This window comes from Somniosus microcephalus, chromosome 5 (genome assembly GCF_052327205.1).
Source record: "Somniosus microcephalus isolate GS21.2 chromosome 5, FLI_Smic_1.0, whole genome shotgun sequence".
NCBI lineage: Eukaryota > Metazoa > Chordata > Chondrichthyes > Squaliformes > Somniosidae > Somniosus > Somniosus microcephalus.
Genome location: NC_140991.1, coordinates 74,180,247 through 74,198,291, shown reverse-complemented (window position 1 = coordinate 74,198,291; position 18,045 = coordinate 74,180,247).

Below are 18,045 nucleotides of genomic sequence, written 5' to 3'. Positions count from 1 at the left end.
ACCCTGAGCCTCGGGGGCCATCCAGAGAGAGGGCAATCCTGGAGGTGCAGCAAGAAGTGCAGGAGGCTCTGATGCGATGTTTGCAAATGTTCAGAGAATGGAGGAGTCCAACTCCAACATGAGCACCACCGTGTCGCAGGCGATGTTGACTGTAGGTTCTTCCATGGACAGGATGGCCACCTGCATGGAGCAGCTAATGTGTGACTCACAGGAGCATATGCTATCTATGGAGAATAGATGGCTATCTATGGAGCATAGATGGCAGAGGGTCATAGACCTCCTGTCTAGGAGGAATGTCAGCATAGGCGTGGGTCCTCATGGCACCACTGATGTGCAGCAAGGTGCTCTCCAGCTCCTTGCTAGCATGGATGTGCAGGTGGCTCATGAGAGGGATGATGGTGAAAAGGGAGAGGGAAGTGGGGGCTCCTCTCAAAGCACTTACACATCTTCCCCATTTCCACCCCCTCAGTCAGAGCCCCAGATGGCTCCTCGGACAATGATGGCCGAGTCTGCCCATGCACAGACGCAGGAGAAACAGACTTTGGCGGCGGCTCCAAAACCCGGATGGCAGCTGCCAAGAGTGTCGAAGCAGTCGCAGCAGGGAAGTGAACAGGCTGCCTGTAACTCTGCTGAAGCTATAGGGGTAGCACCTCACAGAAACACATGGAAGAGAAAGATGACACACTAGTAGATTCACAAGGGTAGCCACGTGGGTGTTTTAGTCAATGTTAATGGCAAATTTCCGTTAATGTATTGTTAACCATTAAAATCTTTATTTTCACCACTTTCCTGTCTTGGACACATTTGTGTGCACCTTTGGAAGTGGCTTAGTGAGTTGCAGTGAATAGTGAGACATAATGTTACCTCCAGCAATGGGGGGTCAGTGTGAAAGGAATGGTTTGGTCATTGTAGGGATGCTTTATGCTGTTGCAGTGGGATGGTGCCAACCTTGCACAGCATGTGGCAGCCATATGGGTGTACTGCGTAAAGTTAAGTAAATCTGGACATGATGAGGCCATCCGTGGCCTCCCGGGCAGCAATGTGCTCAGGTGCTGCTGCCCTTTATCATGTACAGCATCAGGTGGCTGCGGAGAAGGTTGGTGTTGGTGCTGTTGGTGTGCCTGGTGCTGTTGGTGTCGGGGCTCATCGTGGTCAGATTCTGAGGACCAAGGTGAGACAGTATAAATGGCACCCATGCTGATGGAAGAGATGGCAGGTCAAGTAGAGTTGACAGAAGCGGTCTGTCAATAGTGGGAGAGTTCTTCCAATTTGGTGACACTGGATGGAGACTTTGCTGGAAATACTTGTAGCCTGCAGAAAGTTAAATCTGCGCTGGCAATGTAGTCGGCAAAAGCTTCTGCCTGAGGAAAGTGATCAGCTGTGAGGTCGGAGCTTTTATAGTACATTTGATGCTGTCAAGTAATCAGCTGGATCAATGGCCACTCAACTCTCGCTTCAGGTTGACTGACGTGGTTCCCAAGCTGCGTGAATCCCGTGGCCATGCAGGGAAATTAGAAATGATGGGGGGGGGGAAAGGCTCTTAAGTGTCTGACAACAAGCTTATAATGATTTCAATTCAAACACGCTCGAGGGAAAGGTGCGTGGGGGCAGGACGACGGCGTGTTCCTGACCCGCTCTGACTGTTTTTCAAATTTCCCACCCGACCCGCCTCCGATCACGCTCGCATGGACCCCAGAAAATTGTGGCCGTTAACTCTGTTTCTCTTACCACAGATGTTGAGCATTTCCAGCATTTTCTGTTCTTATTTTAGATTTCCAGCATCCGCAGCATTTTGCTCCAGACTAAGCTCTCTAGGGACAATTTTCCTTTGCTTGTAGCTATTAAAATTGGGGGTGGGGCGGGGGGGACCCCTGTTGGCAAATTCCCCCTGTTGGCAAATTCAGTGTGCAGCACCCTCTGAGTAACCAATATGGGCAAGCCCATGCCATGTGCCAAATTAATTCTATTTGTTCCAGCCTTGGAAAATCAGGGCTTAAGTGTCAATTTCAGAAATTGAACAGAAGATAATGAGAAAGTCTGCAGAATATATTCTAGACAAAAAGGACTTTGAACTTGATTGATTGACAGCACTGTATTCAAAGACACAGTGGTAGAAGATGTTTGCAGTCCATGCTAACGAGTGAGTGTTTGCATGCTAACTGTTTAATGAAGACTTGTTAATACGTTAAACAATGTAAATTTTGAACTTTGCCCAGAACGGTTCATCCATTTAGAATCTGATGCCTTCATCTGTAAGTTTGCATACTTTAACACTTACCAGCAATTAAATTATGAAAACCTGAGCCCAAGTAGAGATGATGTCACTGTGGGTTGGCATGTAGATTATTAATACAGGCGTCAAAAGTGAAACTTTGTTACATACTGGAGATGACAGTGTGGACACGGGGGCAAGGGGGATCCATTGTTGCCTATGAAATGACTGTTGGGACAGGTATGAACATGGGACATGGGTCGGCAATTGGTAAGGAAGTAGGAGACAGAGTAGGGATAAAGGGAATGTACTCTGATTGGTGGAATGTGACAAGTGGTGTTTCCTAGGTACATCTGTACCTGGGCCTCAGCTTTATATCTTATATATCAATGGATATCAATAGCTGGATGAAGGAATAGAGAGTTGTATATCCAAACTTCCTGCGGGAAAAAGCCTCCGATCCACAAACAAAATCCGCGCCTACTTTCTGCCTCGAGATCAACGGAGACTCGCTCTCCTGGGCCTCTATGAGTCGACATGCGCAGAGGCCCACGTCTCCCAGGGGCGATTGCGGTTCACAAGCAACCCTGGGATCACGTGGGCCATGGGGAACCAATGAAAGTAGGGGCTCCCCATTTATGCTTATTGGGATTACGTACGTACGGAATCCCCGTAAGCATAAATGGGGATCACATAAAAAATATATTTACATAGCAAATAAATTTTAAAAAATTACATATTTAAAATTAATTAAAAGACAATTTCATTAAACATTTAAAACAAAAATTAAATTTTTTGAAAAATAAATTTAAATGTTTTAAAGGGGCTAAAAATAATAACTTATTTTATCTGTGTTTTAATGTTTAAACAATTGAAAAAAAATTGTTTTTATAGTCATTTAAACTCTTACGCTGGTAAAAGCAGGCCTTATGCCAGCTTTTAGCAGGCATAAGAATTACACAGGCATTCGCTGGACAGAAGTTGGGCAAATAGGCCAACTCTCCACCCGCAGAGGCCCTTTTCCCGGGGATGGCTACAATCCATCAAGAAGATTCTTGACAGATCACAAGTTCCCGGTTTTCACGCATGCGCTTTGCGCACGAAAACCCGGAACTTGCGGGGCCGTTACGATCGCGTACGCACCACGTACACACCCGTAGGCCCCGGAAAATCCAGGCCATTATGTTAAGAGGTGCAGTAATTTGTGTAGCTGGGAACAGAAAGTTACAAAGGGACATGGACAATGAATGGGTAAAACTGTGGCGGATAGCGTTCAATGCGGGCAAGTGTGAGCTCATCTACTTTGGATCCAAGGAAAGCAAATCGGAATATTTTCTTAATGGCGAGAGACTAGGGGGATGTGATGAAATAACTCTGTGTTCTGGATTGTCTGTTGTTGTACTTGTTAATGTCTGTAAATGTTTTACAGGTGTAACCACTAATGTTCCTCCCTAGCTCCACCTTTATGGATCCTCCTGATTGGTGTGAGACTTATTTATAAGAGCTGGGTTTTACTCATAAGGGCTGGGTCGGTGATGACTGATGGTTGCCTTGTGTTAACTTGATGCCAGGATTCTTACTTAATAAAAGCCTTTAGTTTTAAGTTGTAACCTCATGGATTCAGGCAGTTATTTGGCACATCAATTTTATTAAGTAACAACTTTGGAAGATGGATCGATTTTTGAAACCAGAGCGTCTGGATATCGATCCCCATTCGGCAGATGCATCGAAGAAATTTACGCATTGGCTTCGATGTTTTGAATACTTCATCGCATCGATCGATCCGACGGTTAACAAGTTGGGTCTTTCAACCAACTTGGTAAGTCATCAAACTTACTCTATATTTGAAGATATTACTACGTAAGAAGAGGCCCTTGCAGCTCTTAAGGCCCAGTACCTTAAGTCGGTTAATGAAGTATATGTCAGGTATCTTTTGTCTATTCGCAGGCAATTACCCGAGGAATCCCTGGATGATTTTCTGCAGGATCTTAAGGCTTTGGCTAAGGATTGCAACTACAAGGCTGTCTCTGCTATATTGTATCAGGAAGAAGCCATCCATGATTCTTTCATATCTGGCCTTCGATCTAATTATATTAGACAGAGACTCCTTGAGAATGACTCGTTAGTTTTAAAAACAGTCGTTGTTACGGCTCGATCGTTAGATGTAGCCCAGAAGAATTTAGATGTGTATGCATCAGCCCATGCGTCTCTCTCAGCCTTGTGTGTTCCGAGTATGGAGGCATCCATAACGTCAATAAAGCCTCCACTTAATCCTACTGTTGCGGCTGTACCCCATGGGTCTATGTGTTATTTTTGTGGCCAACCTAAACACTCCAGGCAAAGATGCCCAGCCAGAGAGGCTACTTGTTTTAAATGTAAGAAACGGGGACATTTTAGTAAAGTGTGTAAGGGTAATCCTGTACCTGATGTCTTCTCTGCTGCCACCTATCGTTTTACTCTAGCCTCGGTTGCGGTTGACCAGACTATACCGTGTCCCTTGTCAAAATCTATGATGGACATTAAGATTAATGGTCGTCCTACTGGGTGTTTGATAGACTGTGGCAGTACTGAAAGTTTTGTACATCCCAACCTTGTTAACTCCTGTTCATTGAAGGTGTATCCTACTCGAAGTGAAATTGTGATGGCGTCCAAGTCCCTTACTTCGGAGGTAACTGGATATTGTAAAGTCACATTGACCGTTAAGGATACAGAGTATAAGGACTTTAAACTCCTTGTATTACCTCAGTTGTGTGTGAACTTAATTTTAGGTTTGGACTTCCAGTGCCAGCATGAGAGCGTTACCCTTAAGTATGGTGGGTCTCAGCCTCCACTCACAGTCTGCGGCCTTTCTACTTTAAAAGTAAGTCCGCCTTCTTTGTTCGTGAACCTTGCTCCTAATTGTAGACCTATAGCGACTAAGAGTCGACAGTATAGTTCAGAAGATGAAACATTTATAAAAGAGGAACACAGTAATAGCCCGTGGCGTGCCCAGGTGGTGGTGGTTAAAACTAATGAAAAGAAAAGACTTGTGGTCGATTATAGCCAGACTATAAACTTGTATACCCAATTGGACGCCTATCCTTTGCCTCGTATTTCTGAGATGGTGAACCAGATAGCTCAGTATCACGTGTTCTCCACCATTGATTTAAAGTCTGCCTACCATCAACTCCCTATCAAAATAGAAGACCAACCTTATACGGCCTTCGAAGCTAATGGGCGCCTGTATCAATTTCTTAGGGCGCCCTTTGGAGTGACGAATGGGGTATCCGTCTTCCAACGGGAGATGGATCGTATGGTGGATGAATACGCATTGGAAGCAACATTCCCATACCTGGACAATGTTACTATCTGTGGGCGTGACCAACAGGAGCATGATCGAAATCTCGTGAAGTTCCTAGAGACAGCAAAGAGGTTAAACCTGACCTACAACGAAAACAAGTGTACCTTCAATACTACACGTTTGTGTATTCTTGGTTGCGTTGTGGAGAATGGGGTAATCGGGCTGGATCCTGAAAGATTACGCCCACTTAAGGAATTACCTTTACCTCACACTGTAAAAGCTTTAAGAAGGTGTCTGGGATTCTTTTCGTACTATGCCCAGTGGGTGGCTAGCTACTCAGATAAAGTCCGACCTCTTTTTAAGTCGACGTCTTTTCCGCTATCGGCGGAAGCTCAGGAGGCTTTCTGTAATATCAAACGGGACATTGAGAAAGCAGTGGTATGTGCCGTGGATGAGAAGATCCCTTTTCAAGTGGAAAGTGATGCATCTGATTTTGCGTTGGCAGCAACTCTTAACCAAGCTGGTAGACCAGTAGCTTTCTTTTCTTCTACATTGCAAGGACCAGAAGTTCGACATTCTTCAGTGGAAAAGGAGGCGCAGGCGATTATCGAAGCAGTCAGGTATTGGAGACATTATCTCGCTGGCCGACGTTTTACGCTTATTACTGACCAGCGATCTGTGGCCTTTATGTTCAATACTAAGCAGAGAGGCAAGATCAAAAATGATAAGATTTTAAGATGGCGAATAGAACTGTCAACATATGACTATGATATTCAGTACAGGCCTGGAGCATTCAATGAGCCATCGGATGCTTTGTCATGAGGAGTATGTGCTAGTCTAGGTATAGATAAGCTTCAAAGTCTCCACGATGCACTCTGCCACCCTGGGGTTACCAGAATGAACCACTTCATTAAGTCCCACAATCTACCCTACTCTATTGAGGAGGTCCGGATAATGACCAGAACCTGTCGTGTTTGTGCTGAATGCAAACCCCGCTTCTATAAGCCGTCTGAGCCAGCTCATCTTATTAAAGCAACTCGACCATTTGAGCGTTTGAGTCTCGATTTTAAAGGTCCCCTTCCATCGAGCGACCGTAATGTCTATTTTCTTAATATTATAGACGAGTACACTTGGTTCCCTTTTGTTATCCCCTGTCTGGATGTGACCAGTGCTGTTGTAATTAAATGCCTCTGCCAACTGTTTTCTTTGTTTGGCATGCCTAACTATATACATAGTGATAGGGGTTCTTCCTTTATGAGCGAAGAATTGCGACAGTTTTTGCTATCGAAAGGAATTGCAACGAGTAGAACTACCAGCTATAACCCTCGTGGTAATGGGCAGGTCGAGAAAGAAAATGCGACAGTGCGGAAGGCTATCGTATTGTCTCTGAAGTCACGAGTCCTGCCGACCTCTCGCTGGCAGGATGTCCTGCCAGACGTGCTACATTCTATAAGGTCTCTTTTGTGTACAGCGACGAATGCCACCCCTCATGAAAGGATGTTTAGCTTTCCAAGAAAAGCTACTAATGGAGTATTGTTACCCACATGGTTGATGACCACGGGCCCTGTGCTGTTACACAGACATGAGAGGCCACAAGACTGATCCACTGGTGGAGGAAGTATAACTCCTTCATGCTAATCCCCAGTATGCATACATTCAATATCCAGATAGGCGAGAGGATACGGTCTCTATTAAAGATCTTGCACCTGCTGGAGCTCAGAGTTCAACTCTGAGAGTAGAGTTTTTAATCGTGGTATTGGACCTTCAGAGACACAAACCCTCTGTGGAAAACACTGATGATTCTGGGAATTCGGATGAACCGGAGTTGGTACTCCGGGAGGAGCCTCGGCAAGAGTTACATCATTCCCAGAGGACTATCAGACCTCCTGACAGATTGAATCTATAGCAGGGGGTGAATGTGATGAAATAACTCTGTGTTCTGGATTGTCTGTTGTTGTACTTGTTAATGTCTGTAAATGTTTTACAGGTGTAACCACTAATGTTCCTCCCTAGCTCCGCCTTTATGGATCCTCCTGATTGGTGTGAGTCTTATTTATAAGAGCTGGGTTTTACTCATAAGGGCTGGGTCGGTGATGAATGATGGTTGCCCTGTGTTAACTTAATAAAAGCCTTTAGTTTTAAGTTGTAACCTCATGGATTCAGGCAGTTATTTGGCACATCAGGGGAAAAATTCAGTTGGTTTGCACCTCCCGTTAGCGTCTTAAGCGGGCGCTAATGGGGCGCAAAGCAACTAGCGCCCGGGCGCGGCAATGTCTGCGCCACTCGCGAAATTGACCAGACATTTTGCAGTGGCGCTAAACAATACCGCCCGATCTCCTGCGCACGCAGGTCTTGACGTCATTCGAGCGTGAAACGACTTGTGGCACCCCGGACCGGATATTGAGTGGCGCCCCCCTCCTTTCCGCCTGGCGCAAGCAACAACAGGTAGACTGGAATGTTTCCCAGTCGCTGTGGGACTGGGGGGGGCGCTATTTAAAGTCGGCCTCTTCCTGGCTTTTTCTGTGGTAGACATTTTTGCACTACTCGTTCTGACAGGGAGAGAGATTCTGAGAGAGAGAAGGAAAGATTTCTGCATAGTCAATGCTGTGTGAAGTAGTTTTGGCTACTGAGCATCACTTTGCAGGTACTTTTGTTTTTGACATTCATTACTTTGATTGCCAAGAGACTTTGGGGGCTGCACTGATTCGGGGCGTCGTCCTGCGCCTGCAGATTTGGAGGCCACAGAGACGCAGCGAGGGAGTGGCAATCATGGCCAGACAGAGGAGGGCCAACAGGCCGCTGTACAGGAGACCTTACCCTCCCAGGGTATTTTGCCAACAATTCTCCTACATTAATATGTCTGAGGAGCAGTGTTTGTGAAGGCTGCACTTCAGCAAGGAGGTGGTCACCGAGCTCTGCCACCTGCTACAGCCAGATCTTCAGCCTCTACTGAGGAGCAGGACATCTCTGTCAGTGGCTGTGAACTTTTATGTCACCGGCTCCTTTCAAGCAGCTACTGGGGATATCGCCAATATCTCCCAGTTCGCGGTCCATTGCTGCATCCATCAGGTCACAAATGCCCTCTATAAAAGGAGACGAGAGTACATCTCTTTCCCGATGAGCCGGGCCAAACAGCATGAACGCACATTGGGCTTTGCGAGGATAGCGGGCTTCCCCATGGTGCAGGGCGCCATTGACTGCACACATGTGGCATTACGTGCACCGCATGAGAATGCAGAGGATTTCCGCAACCGAAAGGGATTCCGCTCCTTAAACGTCCAGTTGGTCTGTGACTACAGATGACTGATACTCGCTGTCAATGCCCGTTATCCTGGCAGCAGCCATGATGCATTCATCCTGCGCCAGACTGCTGTGGCAGAACTTTTCCAGGCATCGCATCACCCAAGTGGTTGGCTCCTCGGGGACAAGGGTTATCCACTGGGCACCTGGCTGATGACACCACTCCATACCCTCAACACCCCTGCTGAGCTGCGGTTCAACGAGAGCCATCTCACCACCAGGAACATCGTTGAGCAGACGATCGGCGTGCTCAAGCAATGGTTCCGCTGTCTGGACCACTCCGGAGGAGCCCTGCAGTACTCGCCTGAGCGAGTCTCCCTCTTCATAATTGTGTGCTGCATGCTGCATAACCTGGCAATCCTCAGGACCCAGTCAATGCCACCAGGCCTTGGAGCACTACCGGAAGAGGAGGAGGAAGATCATCAGTAGCACCAAGGTGGGAGGGAGACCCACAATGTGAAACTAGAAGGGCCGTCCATCAACGGTTGATAGCAAGCCGCTTCTAGGCCCCTGCTGAGGAAATGGCTTCTGCCACTGAGAACAACATGAATGAAACCAACCTGCAACCCCTAAGCCGGCCAAGGCAGCAATGATTCCAAAGACCAAACATGTAAATTTTGAATACAAGAACTTATTTATTTTACAAACTCTGTGGGTGTCATTTCTTCATGACAAACTAATAGAAAGAAACACAAAAAAATAGTCATTAACATAACTGGTTCTCACAACCTGGAGGTAATGTCCAAAACACTAAACAAAAGTTTGAACACAAACCTCAGCCTTTAATAAAAAATTGACCAACATTTTGTCACACCTCCTACTTTTTGCCCTTCGAGGGTGATCTCCTTCCCTTGTGCACTTCCCCCCTTCCCACCCTACTGCTCCTCCGTAATGGGATCCCAGTGGCTACAGCAAGGCTGCTGGAAGGCTGCTGATTGTCAGAATCTGAGACGGCAGATGCCCTTGAAGGACGGCCTTGACCAGCTCTGGGCCTGGAGGGCCCGGCTGCAGACTGCACCAACTCTGCATGGGCAGCAGCAGTCTGGCCTACAGGCGGTGGCAAGTGCAATGGGGAAGTGACAGTGGTGGCAGCAGGAATGCTGTCCTCTTGAGAGAGGACAGCAACTCCCTGCTCGACCGACACACTGGCACTCCCACGGGGCAGCACTTCAGCATCCGGAGCAATCTGCTGGAGCACAGATTGCTGGCCTGCTGCGGCGCGGTGAGAGCCCCGGGGAAATGTTTCCAAACCAGCGACGATGGCAGCAGTCAGTGCTTGCGTGGCCTCAATCTGCGTCTGCATGAGAGCAGTCTGAGATGGGGTGATGGCAGCCAGTGACTGAATTGCTGCATTAAGCTTTAGCGTGGCATCCGCCTGTGCTGCAGCGAAGTGCTCCACACTCATGCCAGTGATTCAGTGCATTCGGGCACCCTTCCCACTACATCCATGAGCTCAGTGTGCATGTCCACCGCCTGGGTGTTCATTTCAGCGATCAGCCATTCCTCCTCTGCGTCCAGTGCAGCAGGACTTGCTGGCCTACTCTTCCTCCGGGGAGAAGGCCCCCAAGCTTCCCTACCCCCATTGTGTTGCTGCAGCCCGCTGGGTCCTGGAGCTTCACCCTCATCAGACCCTTCCCCCCCCCCCCCCGCTCCCCTCCAGGGAAGGCGAGTTCCCAGTGTGGGCATGGCCTTCCTCGGGAGAGGGTGGTGCTGATGCTCCGGCTTCATCTTCCTCCTTGCCTGCAACTTCACTCCCAATGGCAGCTTGAGGGCCCATCTCCTCAGCTGGTGAATCACCATCTGAAAGCAGGGAGGTACAAGAGTGGCTTTAGCGTGAGGACAGGGGGGCAGTAAGGGAGGAATGAGTGCAGCGATTTAGTAAGTTAGATTGAAAGTGTCAAAGGCTGGTGTTGTGTGGGACAAGTGGAAGGAGAGAGGACAAAAGGTGATGACCTTACCATTGCTGTCCAGAATGGGGTCGGCCTCTCCAGAGGCGACGGGACTGATCACCTGGCTTGCCACAATCCTGTGGACGCGCGCATCAAGATCGCTGAGGGGTTGCAGCTGAGGTCGCCCTCCACCCATCCGTTGCTGCTGTCTCCTGTTCTGAGATAGCTTGGCCTGCAAGAAAAAGGACGGCGTCTGAGTAAATATACAGCCATGGTCTTGCCTGATGTGCCTCCCATAATTGAATAGCCCTTGCTGTATGCAGCCATGGTCTTGCCTGATGTGCCTCCCCATAGGTGAATAGCCCTTACTGTATGCAAAGTGTGGAATGTGCATGTGTGTTTCATGAGAGGGCCATAGGTGTTGGATGAGTGTTGGGGTTTTAAGACACTCTGGCCATAGAGTGAGGTTGAGATGGAGGGATGGAGAGGTATTGAAAAAAAGCCACTCACCCTAACGACCCGAGTGAGGTCATTGAACTTTTTTCGACATTGAGTATGGGTCCTGGGCACCATGCTCCTGGAGGAGATGCTTTGAGCCACCTCCCTCCATGCTCTTCTGTACTCCTGCCACTCTCAGGGAAGAGTATAGATCATCTACGCTCCACCGCGCCAACCAGAGCCTCCAAGGCCCGCTCGCTGAAGTGCTGAGCTCGTTCTCTCACCCTCTCCATAGTCCATGGCTGGAAGATTTAGGCACAGGTCTCTCCAGGCCAAGATTCAAGGCTCCAATGAGCAGGGTGTGGCTGGAGAACAAGATCGACCCTCCCCTTTAAGAACTGTCCGGCGCCAGTGTGTCTGTGTTCCATCGCTAACTGACATCACCTGCGCTGCGCCCATGCTCTGAGTTAGCGCCTCGGCCTTTGCGCCTTAAGACAGGTGTGTAGCGCCTAATTTAGCGCTCCAATCACCTCCAGGGGCGATGAAAGTCAAGTTTGCAGTCAGGGGCGATAATTAGCGCCAGGCGCTAAACTTTGCGCACGGCCGATAATGGCGCCCCAAACGGGGCGATACTGAATTTTTCCCCCTAGGAACTGTAGAGGAGCAAACAATGTCCACATACACAAATCATTTAAAAGGTACAAAAAGTAATCAAAGGCTAATGGAATACAAAGGGAAGGAAGTTATTCTCCAGTTGTAGAGAGCCTTGGAGTACTGTGTTCAGTTTTGGGCACTGCAAATCAGGAAGGATATATTGTCCTTGGAGTTGTTAAGCGCAGATTCACCAGAATGATACCAGGGCTTAAAGGGTTAAATGATGACAAGTTGCAGAAACTTGACTTCTTTTCCCTTGAGTTTAGAAAGTTCAGGGGTGATCTAATTCAGGCATTTAAAATGATAAAAGGACTCGATGGCGTAGATACAAAGAAGCTACTTCCTCTGGTGGGAAAATCCAGAATTTGCGGTAGGCTATTCAGGAGTGAAATTGGGAAGCTCTTTTTCCACACAAAGGATAGTGGAAATTTGGAACTCTCACCCCAAAATGGCTGTAGATGCTCGGGTCAATTGAAATCTTTCAGACAGCGTTCGACAGATTTTTATTCGGCAAGGGTATGAAGGGCTATGGATCAAAGGTGGGCAGATGGAGTTGCGGTGCAGATCAGCCATAATCTAACTGAATGGCAGAATGGGTTCGAGGAGCTGAATGGTCAACTTCCGCTTCTATCTTCCTATGCTTGATAACTGACGGCACTCGTAAGATAAATGAACCTGGTATTCCTTTCTACTATTACTGCTAAGCGTGAAATTGTTTACATTCCTATGTTTCATTGCAGGATGAGGATGTAATTCCTTGCCTGACTGCTGGAAAAAAAAGGTGAGTAATCTGTGCAGTATATCAAGAAGCAGATGCATTGGCACCCACACAGAATCCTGCATTCCCGTCATCCCCATCCTCACCATGCTTAACTGGCTCTCAATGTCCTGCAAGCTGACTTCAGAATTCTTGGTCTCTCTTTCATATCCATGACCCCGCGTCTTGATCTCCTCTGTCTTACACTCCGCACACAGGCTACACTGCTCTAATAATGGGCTTGTCCTCGTCCCTCCTTCGTCCACTCCACCACTGGTAGCCGCTCATTCAGCAACTTAGGCCACGAATTTAATGGAGGAGGCGGGATGGTGGCGGGAGAGCTGGTTTATGGGATCCGGTTCCACTCCTAGCTGCAGCCGCTCTGTAAATGGGATTTTCCCTTGATTGGCCTTGTTAAGTCCGCCCTGCTGGCTTCCCGGCCAATTAACGGGAAGCGGGGCTGATGACGCCATTTGATGACTGTGATAAATCCATTAAGTGGAATAAGGACTCAGAGGCGATATCGTAGAATTAACACGAGTACTTTATTAACAACTGGGAAACACATACATCAGGCCTGCATCCTGGCATTCGACCTTTGCTGACCTTAACAGGAAGTAAAACCCCTGACCTTAGCAGCAGCATTGGCTACAGCGCCACCCGGTGGACAACCCCAGCCATAGCAACCCAGATCACTATATCCCTCCCCCCTTAAGATTTCAGTATGAATTTCTTAACGAACAACCATTCCTAAGGGTCACATAAGAAGTCTCCATTCATCATATTCCATACTTGACGAATCTAACAGGTCGGTATCAATCTCTCTGGTGGCTGGCGAGTCCTTTGTGAACGTCTAACAGTAAAGTCCCCGCTTGTTTGTGGTGAAGCCACCAGCTGCTCCTGAGCACTGCTCGGAGTATCTGACTCTGCAACGATGGTTCCCTCTTGATGAATGGGTTCCTGTGGAATTTTCTCGGTCCCTGGTGGTGGCACCACAGATGCACTTGGATAACTGGGGGTAAACCTGTCCTCAGTCATTGCATCTGGAACCTTCATTTCAATTTCCCCATGTCTGAGAAGTATCTGATCCACATGTCTGCGTACTACCCTACCATCTCCAAACATGACCTTGTATGATACTGGACCGGTCATTGAGTCTATGAAGCCAGAAATCCACTTTGGTCCATAACTGAAATTCCTGGTAATGACCACATCTCCTTCTCCAAAACTTCGGCTCTTTGTTCTTTTGTCATGGTTCTCTTTTTGTTTGTTTTGTCTGTTTTCCATTTTCCTTTTTAGGTCTGGGTGGACAAGGTCAAGAGTGGAGCGTAGTCTACGACCTAATAACATCTCAGCAGGAGAGAGTCCTGTGGTGGATTGAGGTGTTATTCTGTAGCTGAACAGAACCTGTGACACTTTGGCTGCTAAACTCCCTTCTGCACTTTTTTTCATCATCTCTTTAAATGTTTGTACGTCTCTCTCCGCAAGTCCATTTGAGGACGGATGATATGGAGCCGAGGTCACCTGCACTATGCCATTTTTCCTCAAGAACTCTTTTGTCTCTGTACTCACAAAACAAGTGGCATTGTCACTTACCACGATCTCTGGTAGTCCTTGATTACTGAAGCTCCGATGCAGGCAGTCTATAGTAGTAGTGGCAGAAGCAGAATTTACAGGATAAACATCCATCCATTTGGAATGTGCATCAATGATTATGAGGAACATCTTCCCCATGAATGGACCCGCATAATCTAAGTGCAATCTTCTCCATGGTTTATCCGGCCACTCCCAGGGGTGGAGAGGAGCCGCTGCTGGTGCCTTCTGGTGTTCCTGGCAAGTGCTGCATGTCTTGACCAGATTTTCTATCTCCTCATCTAGCTTTGGCCACCACAAGTAACTCCTAGCCAAGGCTTTCATTCGCGAGACCCCAGGATGACACTGATGTAGTTGCCCTAGGATAGACTGTCGTGCTGGCTGTGGAATAATCATTCGTGCTCCCCACAACACGCAACCATCCTGCACACTCAGCTCTGTTTTCCTGACACTGTAGGGTGTGAAGTCAGCCCCTTCCGGATGCTGTGGCCATCCCCTCACCACATATTCTCGAACTCTAGACAGTACTGGATCTTTACCTGTCCATGTTCTTACTTGCTCTGCAGTCACAAGTGCCATGTCAGTGTCCTCCAACATCAACACTCTGTCCTCTGGAGCTGCACGGATAGGTGTGCCTGGCAGCGGAAGACGGCTCAAGGCATCTGCATTCCCATGGTACTTGCCCGCCTTGTAGACGATGACATACTCATATGCCCTCAACGTCACGGCCCACCTCTGGATCCGGGGTGACACCACCTGTGGAACTGCTTTCATTTCATTGAAAAGAGAGAGAAGAGGTTTATGATCGGTACATATGGTGAACTTCCTGCCATATATGTACTTGTGGAACCTCTGTAACCCAAACATTACTGCTAACCCCTCTGTCTAACTGGGAATATTTTTTTCCGCTGGTGCTGGAGTTCAGGACATAAACCCTATTGGTCTTTCAGTTCCATCTTCCATGCAGTGTGAAAGGACTGCCCCCACCCCGTAAGGTGAAGCGTCACAAGAGGGAATGATGTCTTTCTCTGCGTTGTAGTGAACCAGCACATCCGACGACAGCATCAGTTTCTTGGACTGTTCAAATGAAACCCCCTGCTCCTCTCCCTATTGCCACTGTGTCTCCTTGCGTAGTAGTTTGTGAAGAAGTGCTAACACAGTTGACAAGTTTGGTAAAAACCTGTTATATTAGTTCAGCAGTCCCAGGTAAGCTTTTAACTAATTTGTAGGAGCAGGGGCGTCCTGCAGTGCTTGTACCTTCTCCTTGAGTGGATGGAGCCCGGTGGCATCCACTCTGTGTCCCAGGAACACTGCCTCATTCCCCAGGAAAGTGCACTTACTCCTCTTGAGCCGGAACCCTGCCCTCTCCAATCTCTGTAGTACCTCTCTGAGTGCTCAGATGCTCCTGGTCGGTTCTTCCCGTCACCAGAATGTCATCCAGATATATGGAAACATGTGGAATCCCTTGCAGTACACTTTCGATTGTCCTCTGGAAGATAGCTGGACTAGATGAGACACCAAACGGTAAGCGGTTATATGTAAACAAGCCCTTGTGTGTATTTATGGTGACATACTTCTTTGATTCGTCATCCAGTGTAATCTACAAGTAGGCATGACTCATATCCAACTTTGTGAATTTCTTTCCTCCAGCCAGGTTTGCAAAGAGATCCTTTGTTTTGGGAATAGGATACTGCTTCAGTTTGGACACCCGATTGACAGTCAATTTATAGTCTCCACAGAGTCTTACCGAATTGTCCGGTTTTAAAACAGGTACTATGGGAGCTGCTCATTCCGAACATTTCACCGGCTCCAGTATGTTCTCTCTCAATAGACGCTCAAGCTCGGCCTCTACCTTTGGCTTCATGGCATAAGGCACAGGTCGTTGTTTAAAAAACCTTGGCGGTGCCTCCTTGTCTACATAAATCTTAGCTGGGGGGCCATTAAATGTGCCAAATTTCTCCTTGAACACACACTCATGTTCACTCAACACTTCTCAGTATTCTTCCCAGGTTTGTGCTTGAATATCAAAAGCGGAAACCATTCCTACCATGGCAGCCATGCTCTCTTCCAGCTTGTAGCTAACTTTAGCTCATGATTTTGTTGTTTAAACGTCCCAGCAGACTTTTCTTCTTTATGCAGGGTCCTTTAGTTGCCTCGTCGCCAAATGTGATAAATCCATTAAGTGGAACAAGGACTCAGAGGCGATATGGTAGAATTAACACGAGTACTTTATTAACAACTGGGAAACACATACATCAGGCCTGCATCCTGGCATTCGACCTTTGCTGACCTTAACAGGAAGTAAAACCCCTGACCTTAGTAGCAGCATTGGCTACAGCGTCACCCGGTGGACAACCCCAGCCATAACAACCCAGATCACTATAATGACGCGCCATCAACTGGTTTCGTTAAAGGGGCCAAGTCTACATGCAGTTACACGTCTATACAGTTGTTCTGTCAGTGTTTGACAGCATTGAGGTGCTGCAAACACTGATAATCACTGCACAAAGATGAACGCTTGCACCCAGGCTCTCCAATGACTCCCTCCATATGCTTATGGAGGGAGTCACGGCACTCAGGGAGGTTCTCTTCCCTTCCAAGAGCGGAAGAGACCTCCCCAGGACACCAACTTACCTTACACCTCCACCCAACCCTCTCTATCTACTTTATCACTTCCCCATCTCACTAGCCATCCCTCACACTCACCCTCATCCTACTGTAAGCATACCAACTAACACACAAGGGTAGGCACTTGAGAGGTTTAGCCAATGTCAATGTGAAGTTCGTGGTAATGTACTGCCATACAGTGAAATCTCTTTATCTAAAAGTGCCCCTTATTGGACAGATCTGAGCGTACCTTGAGAAGTGTCTTACTGAGTTCCCGTGATTGTTCAGTCATAAATTCTGCCCCCTCCCCTCCCGCCCCCACTATAGTGATGAGTGTGCATGGAATGGCTTGGACATTAAAGAGATGCCTCATGGTGTTGGTGTGGGATGGTTTCAACCTGGCGCATCATGTGGCAGCCAGGGTTTAAAGCGTCAAGTGAAGAAAATCTGGCCATGGTGATGCCATCACTGGCCTCCCAGGCAACAATGTTGTCAGGGGCTGATGCCCTGTGTAGCATCGGGTGATGGCAGAGAAGGTTGGTGATGTTGTTGGTCATGATGCTGTGCCTGGTGATGTTGGTGCTAGGGATGATCGTGGAAGGATTCGGAGGACCAATGTCTGATTGTTTCATTGGCTCCGATGTTGCTGCAATAGATGGCAGTTGCAGGTGAGATGACAGAAGCGATCTGTCACTCGAGAGAGAGGTTCTCCCAATGAGGTGGCACTGGACATACAGTTGCATCTAAAAACTTGTAAGCTAAAGAAATCTCTAAATGTATTAAAAATGCAGTAACCAACATTTTCTGCATTCTGAAACACACCATCTGCAACATGGCATCCTTTACACCACTTCTGCAGCTGTCAGCTTTTCACAAACATCAGAGCAGACTTAACTCACATCAGTTTCAGCTGGCATGTTCCCCGAACAGCAGGTAACCCATGGAAGAGAATGTAAAATTAGAAGTAAGCCTCAAAATAGTATTAAATTGGCTCTTAACAAGCCATTTAATTAGCTGAATTGTATCCCCCACCGCTTGGTGTCGGATCAGTTCTCCGCTGACAGACCCGACACCTGGGAGACTCGTGTGGAGGTGGGTTGACAGCGAGTTTTCTACCCGCTGTCAATCTTTGCTATTTTGACAGCGGACCTGTCTCCAAACCCTCCCCCTGAGCGCTATTAAATTTGTGGCCTAGAATCCTGCCCTCTTGAACTCTGTGCTCGGTTCCCTCTGACTTGCCACTTCCCTCCCTTCTTTTAAAAACGCCTTCTCTTTGATCATATCTTTGGCTCATTCCCAGCCATCTCCATTTTTC